Genomic DNA, 17,017 nt, shown 5'->3' on the forward strand with positions numbered 1-17,017 from the left:
AAATCCACATGTACTGACAAACTGAATGATTTTGACTGCCAATTGATAACCGAAAATTAATACTAAAGAGAGGTTGGGTGGAAGAGTCTTCCTCTTAATAGGTAAACCTAAAATGGCTGACATTCTAAATGGCCGTCGCTTATCTACCCCTCACCTCCCGCTTAAAGCCACACCCAATGATGACGCCCCATATAACCTCACCTATTATCCTTTTAAACCAGAATCCAGCACAAACTTATTACCCTCACCCACAAAGCTCTCCATGGCTCAGCACCACCCTACATCTCCTCCCTTGTTTCAGTATACCATCCTACCCGCACCCTCTGTTCTGCTGATGACCTGAGGTTAGCATCCTCAATAATCAGAACCTCCCACTCCCATCTCCAAGACTATACACATGCCACGCCAATTCTTTGGAATGCACTTCCCAGGTCATTTCGATTAGTCCCCAATCCCTACAATTTTAAGCGTGCCCTGAAAACGCATTTATTCAGACTGGCCTACCGCCTCAACACATTAACCTAATCTATCCCTGTGTGACACAGTCTAAAGTTTTACCATAACCAGGTTCCCCGCATCATGTTCCCACATGTTTTATGCCTCTATAAGCCCTCTGTGTCTGAACTGTTATACACTTAACATTATGGCTGGTCCATACAATCAGGGCAAATGTTTCCACCCACCTTTCGTGTCTACCTTTTACCTCATAGATTGTAAGCTTGCGAGCAGGGCCCTCATTCCTCTTGGTATCTGTTATGATCTATGTGATTATTGTTATGCTGTAATGTCTACCATCTGTATAAGTCCCCTCTGAAATGTAAAGTGCTGCGGAATATGTTGGCGCTATAGAAATAAAATTTAGTATTTTAATCTTAACCATGTCACCACTTATCCTGCTTTTTATATTCCCACTACAATCTTGTCATGACGACCTCCTTCTATGGCCAGGAGCCCCATATGGCCTTACTTGACAAAGGGTATTTGCGGAATGTGATCTAACAACTTTTCCATTACCTCCCACTCTTACCCGCATATAAAAATAATCACAACTCACACCATCATTGGATTTAAATGGTCACAGCAACCTTTCATTAACAAATACACATCAAACATTGCAAACAACCTTGACGAGGGATGGTCCTGGAAGCCCCATACCTATAAAAAAAACATGTTTAATATGACCCCATCGGCCAAGGTAGAATCTTACTTCCAGCCGTTATGCACCAGTGCAGAGGCACCAATTAAACAACCTGGCCAATAAACCAAAATCATTAACCATGGGCCCTCCAATCCCTTACTCAGGATTTAAACACCTGTCTCGACCTAATTCCACCTAGGGGGTTCTAAAACCTCCCACCGTTCTCCCCCATGAATCTACCATTATCCAAATCTTGGTGAATAATCCGATGAATGTCTATCGGGAAGAACTACGACAATTGCTGCTAGAGGCCTTTGAGAAAAAGGTTATTTCTAAGACAGAGTTCGATTTTATACTCCCAAACCACCCTGTTACTGCTACCTTTTTACTGCCTACCGAAAATCCACAAGGGGCTTGATCCTCTAAAAGGCAGGCCAATTGTATCGGGTGTGGGTAGTCTCTGTCAAAATGCTGGGATTTATCTCGATCGAATCCTGTCTCCTTTTGTATCCTATCTTTTGTTCAGGATACACCAGATCTCCTTTGCCGTTTGGAAGGTCTCACCATTGATCCCAAATCATATCTGGCAAGTCTAGATGTTGAGGCCCTTTACTCCTCCATTCCTCATGTTTGTGGTTTGGAGGCAGTAAAATATTATTTGAACATGAGAGGGTGTCAATATCAGGAACACAACTGCTTTGTATTGAAGCTTCTTCGATTTTGTTTGGCACTGAATTTTTTTACTTTTAATCCGAAAGTCTACCACCAGCTACGGGGGACTGCCATGGGGAGCCCCTGTGCGCCGGCTTATGCAAATCTCCTCCTTGGCTGATAGGAAGAGACGGTGGAATAACCCCATGGATGAGTTGTCTGTGCCGTGTCCCTGACCTATGGACACGGTACATAGACAATATTTTCAATGTATGCAAGGGATCAATTGAGGATTTCAGTGATTTTGTAGCAGGATTGAACCATAATGACATTGGGTTGTTTTTTACATCGGTGATTGACGCATCGACTTTGCCCTTCTTGGATATCCTCATTGAAAAGAATAAGGGGGAGCTGTTGACGTCTACATATAGGAAACCTACATCAACTAACTCCTTGTTGCATTGGAGCAGTCACCATCCCCAACATCTAAAAAGAGCCATTCCGAAGGGACAGTATCTTAGGGCTCGAAGAAATTGTTCCAACATGTCAACATTCGAATCCCAGGCTAGGGACTTGAGGGATAGATTCCTGGATAGGGGCTATCCCCGTAATGTTTTGAAGGAAGCTTATCAAGGAGCAAGGGGTCGTGTACGTTCTGAGTTGTTGAACCCAGCTCAGAAAAAAGCAGAAAATGACACCCTTAGGTTTATTACCACATTTGACAATGGGGCGGTTTCAGTGAGAAATATCATTAAGAAACATTGGTCCATCTTACAAATGGACAATGATATTTCAGCCTATTTGGGTAATAACCCTAGAATAACCTACAAAAAAGCACTGTCTTTGAATGATAGACTTGTGCATAGTCACTTCTTGGGTCCGGTTACTAAAACGTGGCTACACAGTGATGTCGTTGGTTGTCATAAATGCAGCCATTGTGTATCCTGTCAACATATTTGTACGGTCAAAAGTTTTTCAAGTAATGTGACAGGTAAAAGTTATTCTATCGGACAAATCATGAATTGCAGTACCAAGGGTGTTATTTATAAGGCCACTTGTACCTGTGGACTTGGATATGTGGGGAAAACAATCCGAGAATTTAGGAAAAGGATTGGGGAACACGTAGGTGATGGCTTACATAAAAGGGACATCCCAATTTCTAGACATATTCATAGTCGGCATAATGGTCAGATCGAACAATTAAAATTTACTGCGATTGACAAGATATTCAGACCAAAAAGAGGGGGCAACTGTTGCTGCTATAACGAGAAGCCAAATGGATTTTCTATTTGGATACGGTTGTGCCAAAGGGCCTCAATGACCAGATTAATTTTGGTTGTTTTATTTGAATTCTTCCTTTTGATTCTGTTTGCCATTTGTATTGCCCACAATTTATTATCATATTGCTTAAATCCCTTTTGTCACCTGATAATAGGATTTGTGTGTGTGTGTATATACGATTTGGTGGTTCCTTCATATTTCTCGTTTTCTTCCTCCGCCATTTTTTGCAAGATATGTTGATATACCTACTTGATAGCTTATTTGACCTTTTATGGTGATTACCTTGAGGTTATGCGCCCTTTTGATATATCAGACAATTCTGTACTATATATGAGATTATGAGATGACTATGGTGACGGATGTTAATTGTTGCCTCATTTTGATATATCAAGCTATGCGCACCTATTAGTGACGTACTGGACTTTGTGTCCAATACAGAATTGATTTTGATATATTTTTGGTATATCAGGTTGCGTATGTTAGTTTGAGATTCCAGGGATGGTGCCTCCCCCTTCCCTTTGTGTGTCTGAAAGCGGAACATGTTTTCTGATGACCGCTTTCCATACTGGAAGTCGGACACCTTCATTGATGCGCCCCTCGGACGGGTATGTGGACGAGCGCCGGAAATGACATGTGCACTCCAGAGAGCGGGACACACCCACCGGCGTGCGCCTCATGGTCCGGAAGTCATGGCAGCGGGGGCGCGCAACTCTGCACTCCATGGTGCGAAGGTGTAATGTAGTGAGCGCGCGCCACCGGAAATGACATGTGAGCAGGGTGCACCCGCTATGATACGCCTCACAGACCGGAATCCATTATGATAATGGCGCGCTGCTTTGAAACTGACAGTGAACAGGTTGGTTATCGGGAGCGTGCTCTTCTCTTGCATAATTTGGAACCATGTATGAGATAATTACGGTGACGAATGTTGATTGTTTTGTGACTACACAGGAAGTGAACCTTTATAAATATGCCCTTTTTCCTTCATTCTCTGCGGACAGCATTGAGAGTAGAAGGATATATTTGTCTCTCCAGTTTTAGCACTATGGCACTTTATGACAAGCTAGTCCCCTGAGGAGTTCGCTTGTATGAAACACGTTGGAACACCCATTTAGGGAAAGTGCAAGGCATGTGCAATATAGGGTTAGATGTGGACTGCCCTTGTTAGGGCGGGAGTTTTGGGGGATAGATGATTGCTATCCCCATAGGGATTGACAGGGTATTGTCTTCCAAACCTCCTTTCCAGGGACCTCTGTCAATATATGAATCCCTGAAGACTCCAGTCTTGCTTCCAACCTTTTGGTGAGATTGTTCCATTTTTCCTTTTTTCTATGGTCTCATCTTTTTATGTATAGCCAGTATTTTGGGCTTTCAATACTTGTATTTACTATGTATGTGCAAACTGGGTTATGGTGTATACATGATGAACAAAAATTGGTACACCCCAGTGCTTGTTTTGTTATCTAATTGTACTTAGGTGACAATTGATATCCTTAATAGTGTCGAAGTGGGGTCTGATTTTTGTATTGGGTACCCTTACTAAATCGACAATTTTAAACTTTTGGTGACACACGTTTTTCTAGTCTTTTATCGAACAGAGAAAGTTTTGTTTTGTGATTGCAAACATTCATGTCTCTCCATACCTTCAAACCTTTCTCAATACCTTCTTTTAATGCTAAGCACTACATATCTTTGCCCACAGCGTTTAGATGTTCCCCATCATTGCACCAAACATTACCTTCGACCCTTTCCAATTCCACATGGCAGACTGCTTACAGCCCCGTTCCTTGCCATAAATGGAATTGCTGCCCAATTCACCTTAATTCTCGCTTTATTTACACCAACTATTGAACGAGTCCTGCGTCAAAACTTACGCAGAACGATATCCGACCTAGAACCTTGAGAAATATTGCCCAAAGCCTCGAAGTCAAATTTAATATCCCTTATCAATTGTCGACAAGTTCTCCTATCTAAATTGTTGCCCCCCCCCAAATGAAGTATCAATATATTAGGAGCCCAATCCAATCTAACAAAATGAGGAATTCCTGGAGGAATTGATTTCACACCATTCCACATTTTCTGATCCTACAAAGGGTACAACTATTTATTTTATTTTCATGGGGTTCCATGAGTTCTATGCACGCCACTGGTTACCAGTGCTGATTACTGGGTAGCTATCCTGCTTGAGCACAATGCACCTCTTCACTTCTGTCACTGCAGCGTAATTGTTAAATGCGGGAATACAAGCTCACACTGGTAGACGCAATAGTGACGGCAATCCCACCTGACAGTGGGGGCTCATTGGAAAAACATGGCCAACGCAGCTGGGGCACTGGCACCACCTCCGAAGGGATGGTTAGCTTTGCTGAAATGTGGAAAACTTTCCTCGGCATGCTACAACATCCTTCACCCACCACTCGATACAGTCCGTATTAGCAGAAGGCAGTGTTTCAACAACTTGGTGGAAGAGTACATGTCCAGACGTCTCCACATACTGACTGATGGACCTGTCCCATTTAATTTCTAGGTATTCAAATGGGACACATGGCCTGAGCTTGCTCTTTATGCCTTGAAGGTGCTATTCTTTCCTGCGGCAAGTGTACTGTTGGAACGTGTGTTTAATAGGGCAGGGGGTGCTATAATAGACAGGCACATCAGACTGTCCACAGCCAACGTGGGCAAGCTCACATTCATTAAAATTAATCAGCCGTGGAGCCCACAGGACTTGTCCTTATCTTTGGCTGAGTAGATAATTAGACCAGCTGCACCCAGCCATTGATCTATTGTCATTTCCAATGATTTGGGGTCTCCCAAAATTTAAAAAAAAAAAATTAAAAATGGTGTTGGTGACCTCCTGCTCCGCATCCTCCACCTACACAACGCCACGTCCATCTCCATCTCAACCTTTTCCACTTGGACCTCTGCCTCCTGGTTCAAGATTACTTTTTTTTTAATTATCCTATGTTATTTTAAGTCATTTTTCCATCCACATTTGATTGCAAGACTATTGTCTTCCTCTTACTCCCATTTTGCTTCCTTTTGTAGACTCCTAGCACTTACTATGACCATTTTACAGCACCAAAGTTCAGGGCTCCATTGGCTTCTATGGGGTTTAGGTTCAGGGTCAAGTTTTGGTGCACGAACTGAACTTTGGATTACATTTTGACAGAACCTGACTAACCCAATCGTCCATGGGTCCATTCATCGCAAATTATTTGTATAAAAAGCTGCTAAAAAAAACCAAAAACCGGGTATCGCTGATCGTGCAGGATCGTCCTAGGCCATTTTTTGATTGTTGGTCTCCCACTGGCCAGCAGGCATCGCTGCGTGTGGCAGCGAGAGATCAGCGATCGCTGGAGGGGCTGTCTAACAATGTCCCAGCGATCCCACCCATGTCGGATCGTTGGTGGGATCCCTAGGGACATCGTTATGTGTAACGGGGCCTTAAGAAGCGTAAGTATTGTGTATTGGCTCCCATCACGCTACCCAGGGAATCAATGCATCATGTGAAATCATAGAAAAAGCAGGATCTTCAAGTTTCAGTTTGAGAATGTCCAACATAAACTAGGACAGCTGCTTCTCACTTCTTTGCTACCTGAGTGAAGATGGCTTATTATGGGCCCAATGGTCAATTGAGTAACATCCAGGCTGACCAATTTCTTAAGCTGTACTGCAATTGTGTTCCTCCCAAGAGATCCAAAAGTGCAATATTATGGGGTATGGCCTACAGCAATCATATAGAGTATCAGAATCAGAGTAAATGCCCTGCCACACACAGCGAGATCGCTGACTTTGTGACGCCACAGTGATCTCGCCAGCGATATCGCTGTGTGTGACTGGGATCAGCGACCGGCCCCCCCTGCCGGGTATCACTGATCACGCTCGAACGTCCTGGGCCGTTTTTTAATTGTTGGTCTCCCGCTGGCCAGCGCGCATCGCTGCTTGTGACAGCGAGAAACCAACACTCAGCGACGCTGCACGCTTGTTTCCAGGGTATACAGCGGGTATCCAAGAGCCGCGCGGCTCTTAGTTACCCGCTGTTTACCCTGGAAACCAGCATGCACGCTGGTCCTGATCGCTGGTGAGTCTGTCTAACTATGTCCCAGCGATCCTATGCATGTCGAATCGTTGGTGGGATCGCTGGGACATCGTTGTGTGTAACGGGGCCTTTAGACCAGATATGAGGTTAGCATGTTTCATGTTTATGCAGACATTGGCTACCGCAGTTAGTAAGTGCTTTGGCCAGGTGGCCCTGTGCATGACAGGCCTTATTATTTCAAATCATTGTTATCACTCATTATGGCCCATAGAGAGCTGTGCAGAGACTCTACCTTCTCTGTGCTTACTGATGGTAATTAGAAACATGCTGTGCGATTAGCTGAGGTGCCACCAGAGCCAATCCCATGTGACGCTAGCCCCTGTAAAACTAAAGCCAATGGTACTACAAGGGTTAAGGATCGAAACTGCTAATTCCATTATCTTTGATCACACATGCAAAATCATTTTAATTACTATATGTACTTGTTTGGGTACAGTTAAGCCCCCATCACACACAGCAAGATCGCTGCTGCGTCACAAGTTTTGTGATGCAACAGCGATATCACTGTGTGACATATATCAGCGACCGCCCCCCCCCCCCCCGCCAGGTATCGCTGATCGTGCTCGAAAGCCCTGGACATTTTTTTGATCATTGGTCTCCCGCTGGCCAGCACGCATCGCTGCATGTGGCAGGCGGGAGACCAGCGTTCAGCAAGCTGAAGCATGGTATCCAAGGTAAACCGCAGGTAACTAAGGGCGTGCAGCGCTTAGAAACACGCTGTTTACCTTAGATACCAGCTCCCTGCACCAGCACGCTGTATCTAAGGTACACTGCAGGTAACTAAGCGACACGCACGCTTGCTACCCGCGTCGTCGCTGGTCCTGATCGCTGCTGAGATCTACCTGCTTGGCAGCTCACCAGCGATCATGTAGCGACACACCAGCGATCCTGACAAGGTCCTATCATTGTCGAGATCGCTGGTGCGTCGCTATGTGTGACGGGGCCCTTAGAAATGTAATACAAGCCATTGCCTTTACAAGACCAGTATGTACACGCTTATCAAACACACGCACATACATTTTTCAATCCGTATTGTGGATCTAGTTGCATTTTCAAAAACTAACATAATCTAACATCAGTCTGTTCATAGTGGCACCACCTACACACTAGATGTTGTGATCAGTTTCAGGCCTTGTTCAGACCATCATAGCACATGGCTGTTTGCCGTGCAGGTAAAAAACCAGATGTCACAAGGACAGCACACTGACCAATGAAATTTAACAGGGCTGCACAGATTACAATTTTTTTTGATCAAGTGTTTGTGTGACAAATTGCAACATGCACTATTCTCTTCCTTATTTCAGATGAGATTATTTCATGTCTATGTATGCATAAAAAATCAGCTCCAACAGAACGTCCACGTGGCATCTAATTTTTGTGAATACATGTCTATTTATACTCTTTGGACCTCCTTATCACATCCGTGTTTCCAGTATCTGTTTAACAGCTACCACAAGTAACCATTACATCTGTGGTGCTACGCACATGTCCGTGATTTTACATGAACCGTGTGTCAGCGCAAAAGACAGACATGTCCAATTTTTTCTGACAGTGTGGCAAATAAGGGCCAATACAAGTCTATGGGTCCATGACAAACATGTGCAACACATGGATGGTATCCGTATGTTGTCCGCGTTTAATTTTCCACAGCGTAGTAGAAGCATTGTAATTTATTTTTCTTTATTCATACCGGAAAAACACTAATAACACTGATGGTGGTAAAAATGGACACATGGATGACACACTGATGGAAAACACTGATGACCCCGATACTGGTTTTTCACATATGAGTTTTTGAGTTTTATACAAATGTGTGAGTATTGTGCAGAGTAACCTACAGACAGTGTCAGGTCGGCGCGGTTATACTGATTAAAATGATACTTTGGTTGAAGAAATCCATCTTGTGGTTCTTATTTAATCTGTGTTTGCAGCTTTGAGTTCATAAGATGCTCATGCATGTAATTTTCTGTTCTTCAATGCACAGTAGCATGTATCACCGAGCGAGGCTCTCAATCTGCACATGCACCACCCCTTATGATCTGAGGACCAGTGCGGGAGCGGACACACGAAGAGAAAATAGTCACCGCTGAACATAGCAATGCTTCTGCACTGGTCCCTGGAACACCGTGGGTGGGGCATGCGCAGATTGAGCGCTTCGGTTGCTGAAAGATACTACTGTGCATGGGCTGCCACAACCAATTTTTTTTGAAGACCAGAATATTAAATGTGCAGTATTTAAAATAGGACGCAGATCACTGAAGGTTCAGTGACCTGTCATTTAAAGCCTAGAGAATGGATACAGAGTGTCCAAAACACACCACTCAAAGGAGGGATATTAAAAAAGTAGTAATATTATTCAAGAGTTTAGTACACATAGTAAAACAACATGAATAAAAGATAGCATAAAACATCGAAGAGGAAAATGCTCAAGCAAGTAATAGTGGTAAAGTGGAATTGTAACAGGCTATCGGTAAGTAAATGTCTACGTATGAAATTGGTGCTACCCTAAAGCTGGAGCCACACATAGCGACTCACCAGCGATCCCAACAATGATATCAACGTGTCAGGATCGCTGGTGAATCGCTACATGATCGCTGGTGAGCTGTCACAGCGTTGCTGTGTTCATTAGTTACCAGCTCCCTGCATCAGCGTGCTGGTAACAAACGTACACATCGGTTATCTAAGGGACGCACGTCCCTTGGATACCCGATGTGTACGTTAGTTACCAGCAGATCGCTGGTCTCCCGCCTGTCACATGCAGCGATGCGTGCAGGCCAGCGGGAGACTAGCGACAAAAGAAATGTCCAGCGGTTTCCTACAGCGATCAGCGATACCGGCAGGGGGGCCAGTCGCTGATCACTGTCACACACAGCGATCTCGCTGGTGAGATCACTGTTGTGTCACAAAACTTGTGACTCAGCAGCGATCTCGCTAGCGAGATCGCTATGTGTGACGGGGCCTTAAGACCCATGGTGTCAGGCTGAAGACTATAGTGCAAATCGCAATAGCCAGTCAGGACAACCATAAAATATGTAAATTAAGGCTTACCCGCCTGTCCACAGTGCCACAGACGCCCCGATGCGCATTTCACGGATGTGCTTTCTCAAGGGGAGTGTCTGATCTTACCACAACTTGTTTTTTATTTCATATCACCAGAAAAAAGGGTGAATCACGTGCTCCGCAGGTGCATTGCGTTCAGGCACTCGGCTCCAGCATTTTTGGAGGAAGTGACTCCATGATGTCAATAACACAGGCCGGTAGCTGAAAACGGACATTAGACCTGCCGGTAATGTTATTTCCAGGAGTCCATCCTGACAGCACCATGGGGTTGTCCTTTCATCCTTCCAGGGACAGGAAATGCACGAGAGGTTGAAAGGTCCCCTCCCACACCACACTCCAGTGATTTTTCCAAGTACCACACCAGTATGGATGCAATTAAATTTTATTTAGATTAAGTACAAGCATAATGATACCAATACAAATGCTAGGGAGGGACCTACCAGTGCTGTCAGGAAGGACTCCTGGAAATAACATTACCGGTAGGTCTAATCTCCGTTTTCCAGGACGTCCTATCCTGACAGCACCATGGGGAATACCAAAGTAGGAATTCGCTTAGGGTGGGACTACTGCTTGTAGCACTCTGCAACCGAAGGTCGCCTGGCTAGCTGATAGTGTCCAACTTATAGTGTCTACAGAAAGTATTTGGTGTAGACCAGGTGGCGGCCCTGCATATCTGTTCTACTGAGGCACCCGCCCTCTCTGCCCATGAAGTCGCTATCGCCCTGGTGGAATGAGCCCTAAGCCCCTCAGGTACCGGCAAGCCCTCGACCTCGTACGCCGAGGAGATTATTGTTGTTATCCACCTTGCTAGAGTCTGTGTAGCCGCACTTCTACCTTTATTTTTGCCGCCGTACTGGACAAATAGTTTTGTGTCCTGTTGCCAGTCCCGGGTGACTTCCAGGTAACGGGTGACCGTACGTCTAACATCCAGAGAATGAAACAATTTTTCTTTATCATTCTTTGAGGCTGGACAAAACTAGGGCAGGATTATTTCTTGGTTTAGATTCTGCGGCGACGCTACCTTAGGGAGAAACTTTGGATCTAGTTTGAGCGTTATGTGGTCCTCGAAGACCTGAATGTAGGGATTCTGGATTGAGAGGGCCTGGATTTCACCTAAACGTTTAGCTGAGGTGATGGCTACCAAAAAAAGCAGTTTTTTGTGTGAGCTTTGAAATGTCTATCTCCGAAATTGGCTGGTAAGGGGGCCTACACAGCGTGTTGAGTACCAGATTTAGGTCCCATGGGGGGACAGTTTTTCTCAATGTGGGTCTTAACCTCTGGGTGGCTTTAATAAATCGCGCTATCCATGGATGGGAGGATAGGGAGAAATTAAAGAAGGTACTTAAGGCCGCTATCTGGACTTTGAGTGTGCTCGGGGTCAAGCCCTTATCGAATCCGGCCTGTAGGAAGTCCAGGATCCGAGGGATATCAGGCCGAGATAGGTCTAAAGGGGCACTACCACTTTCTGTACAGAATCTCTTCCAGATTTTACAATATATTGCTCTTGTCACCGGTTTTCGGCTGGCCTGCAATGTGGAGATCACCTGGTCCGAGAGGCCATTGGACTTTAGGATGTCCCTCTCAGGATCCATGCTGCCAGTTGCAGGCTTCCTTGGTTTGGGTGTAGCACTGGACCCTGGGAGAGCAAGTCTGGTATTGTTGGTAGGTGGAGTGGCCCCCTCTGAGCCATCTTTCTGAGGAGGGGAAACCAACTCCGCCTGGGCCAAAAAGGTACGACCAGCATCACCCGAGCTCCTTCCTCCTGGATCTTCCTGAGGACCCTCGGTATTATCGCGATCGGTGGAAACCCGCATAGGAGTCCCCTTCCCCAATTCTGGTCCAGGGCGTCTTTCTTCTGGATGGTCCGCCGGGTTTAGGGAGTAGAACCTCTTCAGCTTGGTGTTTTTTCTTGTCGCGAAGAGGTCCAGCTGGGGTGTCCCCCAGCGATGGCAAAGATCCTTGAAGATCTCCTCTTTTAGCTCCCATTCGGTGGTTCGGACTTCTTGTCTGCTTAGATAGTCGGCTATCCTGTTTTGGGAGCCTTCCAGGTGCACTGCTGACAGGGAGTGAGAATTGTTCTCTGCCCAGGTGAGGATGCGAGCTGCTAGCTTCTGAAGTTTCCCGTGCTTTGGGCCCTCCTGGTGGCAAAGGAAGGCTACTTTGGTCACGTTGTCTGACATGATCTTTATATGTTGGTTCTGTAGTCTTGAACCGCTTCTCTTCAGAGTCTCCCAAACTGCTCGCAGTTCTCGGTAGTTTGAGGACTGTAAGCTGATACTGTTGGGCCACGTTCCTTGTAAGACTCTTCCTACTAGGTGGGCTCCCCATCCTTCCCTGCTGGCATCTGTAGTGATGGTCACGCATGGAGAGAGGATCCTTAGGAACCCTCCGGCTGATGTTTCTGTTGCTGATCCACCGTTTCAGAGATCATCTCAGCGCCGGAGACGGTCGGAACTTCTTGTCCAGCGAGGACTGCCGTCTGTCCCATTTTGTAAGGATCTCCTTTTGTAGGATTCTTGTGTGAGCCTGGCTCCACATGATACAGGGTATGCATTCGGTTAGGGTGCCCAGTACTTCCATCGCAGTCCTTATCGAAACCTGGTTTTGGCCGAGCTGCCGAACCTTGTCCATGATGGGCTTCTTTACCTCCGGCAAGAACGAGACCCTTCTTCTGGAGTCTAGCATTACCCCTAGGAATTTTTTCTGGGTGCTGGGCCGCAGATCTGATTTTTCTCTGTTTAGGATCCAACCTAGGCTCTCGAGGCTGAAAATTATTGAGCTGAGTTCTTTTAATTCGGACGCTGACCGGGATATTACCAAGAAGTCGTCTAAGGTACAATGATTATGTCTCTTTGTCTTAAGTCTGCCACGACTTCGGCCACCAGTTTTGTGAAAACACGAGGTGCTGATGCCAAGCCGAACGGAAGAGCCTGAAACTGGAAGTGGTAGTGTTTGCCTCCTTTCTCTAGGGCGAAACGCAGGAACCTCTGAGATTGAGGATGGATGGGAACGTGATAATATGCGTTCTTTAAATCTATAGTGCACATGGACGCGTTCTGGTCTATTAGCGGGATGGCGGTTTTCAGGGACTCCATTCGGAACCTTTTGTAACAAACCCATTGATTCAATGGCTTTAAATTTATGATAGTTCGGCTTTCCCCCGACGGTTTTTTTTATCGTGAAGAGTGTAGAATAGTGGCCCTGACCTCTCTCTACCTCTGGGACAGGAATTACTACTTCTGTTTTTAACAGGTCTCTTATGTCTGCCCATATAGGGTCTATCATGGCCTTGGAACGGGGTTTTGTAACCACAAATCGTGCTGGAGGGGATCTTGTGAACTCGAGGGTATAGCCCTGGGAGATTGTATTGAGGACCCATGGGTTTTGGGAGATGCGCTGCCATGCCCCTGCAAAGTGTTTGAGGCGCCCCCCTACAGGCATGGCGTCATTGCCTTCTGCTCCTGGAACTTTGTCCGGAGCGAGACGGGGGAGCTCTACTTCTTCCCCCCACTCGAGTACTCCCAGCGAGAAGATTTCCCTTTCCCTCTATATTCCTGCCTCTGGTATGGGCGGGACCTCTGAAAGGGAAATTGCCTTTTTGGTTTTTCCTCTGGAAAACCTTTTGTCGTCTGAGGCACTCTCTAGAATTTTATCCAAAGCTGGCCCAAATACCTTCCCGCCCGAGAAGGGTATGGAACATAACTTATTTTTAGATTGGTAGTCCCCCGACCATGTTTTCATCCATATGGCTCGACGGGCCGCGTTGGATAGGGAATTATTTCTGGCCGCAAACCGTACCAATTCTGCAGAAGCATCTGCCAGAAAACCGGTCGCGATTTTCAACAGGGGAATACTCTCAAGGATATCACCCCTAGGGGTTTTATCCTTTAACTGTTGTTCCATGTGGTCGATCCATAGGTGCATGGATCTAGCGACCGATGTAGCGGCTATGTTTGCTTTTATCACTGCCGCTGAGGCCTCCCAAGCTCTTTTAAGAGCATGTCGGCCTTTTTGTCCATGGGCTCCTTGAGACTGGAAGAATCTTCAAAAGGAATCGAAGTTTTCCTGGACACCTTGTCCACCGGTGAATCGATCTTAGGCACCTCGTCCCAAATGCTGATGTCCTCCTGGTTAAATGGAAGTCGCAGCTTAAAGTCTTGCGGCACAATCAGTCTTTTCTCCGCATCTTCCCATTCTTCCAGGATCATTGCCCGGATATGGTCATTAACTGGGAAGACCTGATGAATCCTGGCTCTTAGTCCCCCAAACATTGTGTCCTGGATATATTGTTCTTTCAGGGTTTCCCCGATCTGCATTGTACTTCTTACTGCCCTGAGCAGCTCTTCCGTGTTCTCTGATGTAAAGAGGTACCTCTTCCCTGTTTCTAGGGGTTCCGAGGTAATCTCGCCCTCTTCCTCCGAGTCCATGCCCCGTATCTCTTCTTCCGATGATAGCTCGGACTCCCATCAAGGTCTTTTGGACTGGGACCGGCCGGAAGACTGAGATGGCAGCATTCCAGAGACCGAGGCTTGAACTTCGTCTCTGACTACTGCGCGCATCTCCGTGAGAAAGGCTGCCTGCTCACCTCTGACAATTCGGAGTGTGCAATCTTCGCATAAGGGTTTCTTCCATGTGCTCGGCAGTTTGGTGGCACAGATGGGGCATTTGGGTTTGCCTGATGTCCTGGCTGTTGCCGGAGCCGGTGTCGCCTTATCCTAAAAAGACAGGAGTCCTCTCTTTACAAAAAGCTCCTGTCTCTGGCCATCTTGCCCTTGTGCCGTTTACTCACGGACACTGGTTCTGGCTGGTCACTGGTCCTGGCGTCCATGCTGGCGGCGTCTGACAGAAACCTAGGCGTCTGTCACCTCTCAATCTGCCGCTGGTCTCCCGCTTCCCCCCGCTCTTATCCTACCTTGTCTTGCGCAGGAACGCTCCTTCTGCTGCCCTCTGACGCGTCCTCCATGCCCCCACCGGAAGTCGTCATCCCTGGGCGCCCGGAAGTGACGCGTCACCGCTCTGATGTATTCTGGGCTGTCTCGCGGGAGCCTCGCTGGGGGAAGCGGGGATGAGTCCCGGAGCGACGCTCCACGGGACACCCGGCGGAGAACCCCCCCTTAGGGGGGTGCCGCTTACATCGTTCGACCCGGAGGAGTTGGCGGTTAGGACCCCCGAACCTCCTGGCCCCGGTAAGATCCTTGTATGCCGCGGCTGCGGCGCTCTCATGCCTGTCCTTACAGGGACAGAAAAAACGCTGGAGTGTGGTGTGGGAGGGGACCTTTTAACCTCTCGTGCATTTCCTGTCCCTGGAAGGATGAAAGGACAACCCCATGGTGCTGTCAGGATAGGACGTCCTGGAAAAAGCCCTTCAGCAATACAAGGATATCAGGCACAGTGTGCATGCGCGTGCAGATCGCCATTTATCTGAAGTCTAATGACTGCAGCCATTTTGGAGTGTATATTTGCAGGAATATCGAGCGTAATGCGCATGTGCAAGCAGATCACCATTTTTTTCAAAGTCTATTGACCGTGTCCATTTTAGAGTGTATGTTTGCAATGCATTGTCAGCGTGGGGAACAGGGAAATACAGTGAGGTAATGAAATAGTTGCAAGACTGCATATTACAGACGGAGGACCAAGCTGATGAGAGTGAATCTAAAAGGGATGCTAAGATAATAGTGAAAATTAAAGAGATATATATGATAACAGTAAGTGGCAAAATGATGGTCTGTGCAAAAATACAGAAACACATCAAGTGGATAATAATCCAAATTAAGCAATTAAATTAGATCACTGAACAAATATCTATATATAGCATACATTACAATAAAATACATGATGTGAAAAAAGGAGATAAAGTGAAAAGTGAGGATTGTAGTAAACATGAGGGTTTAAAATACCAGTCTGTGTTATTGACGGCATGGAGGCACTTCCTCCACATACGCCTGAGCCGAGTGCCCGAAAGCAATGCACCTGGCACTCGGGGGCAATGGCGATATGCGCAGCATATGATTTGCTCTTTTTTTCTGGCCATATGATATAAAAGACAAGATGAGGTAAGATCAGAAACTCTTCCCTTGAGAAACTAAATCCGCGAAAGTCGCATCTGGGCGTCTGTGGCACTATGGATGGGCGTACATACTACATTATGAGTAAGACTAAATTTACATATTTTATGTTTGTCCTGAATGGCTATTGGGATTTGCACTCTATGCACTTCATTTTCAGCCTGACACCATGGGTCTTAGGGCAGGACCAATTTAACACATTGCCATTTACTTACCTATAGCCTGTTACGATTCCACTCTACCACATACTTGCTTGAGTACTTTCCTCTTGTTTATTTCCTCTTACATGTTGTATTCTATCATTGATTCATGTTGAATAAAATTGCTATTTTAATGTACCTATTTTGAGTGGTGTGCTTTTGATACTCTTTTCTAGCTGCTTTATATATCTTTAAACCACCCATGTTTGACTGCAATTGGGCTTATTTTAGCTGTTTAAACAGCAAAAATAAAATGCACAGTGGACAGATTTCTGTAAATCCCATTCACTTTGCTGGAACTGTAAGACACTGAATTGTTTGCACAGTCAAAAACTCATCATGGAACTTAACCTTATGCACTCAATGTAGTATTGACAAACAATGCAAAAAAAGAGTTGTGCTGCCTACTTTGCATACATCTCTCTCTCTCTCTCTCTCTCTCTTCCCGCGCAGCGGTTCCTTTAAAATTCTTCATTCGGCGGAAAAAGCGGATCCGGTGGCATCCGTTCACATCAGTTAGGAA

Source organism: Dendrobates tinctorius, unplaced genomic scaffold (assembly GCF_039654945.1).
Source record: "Dendrobates tinctorius isolate UK_male_01 unplaced genomic scaffold, ASM3965494v1 ptg000082l, whole genome shotgun sequence".
In the NCBI taxonomy this organism is placed as follows: domain Eukaryota; kingdom Metazoa; phylum Chordata; class Amphibia; order Anura; family Dendrobatidae; genus Dendrobates; species Dendrobates tinctorius.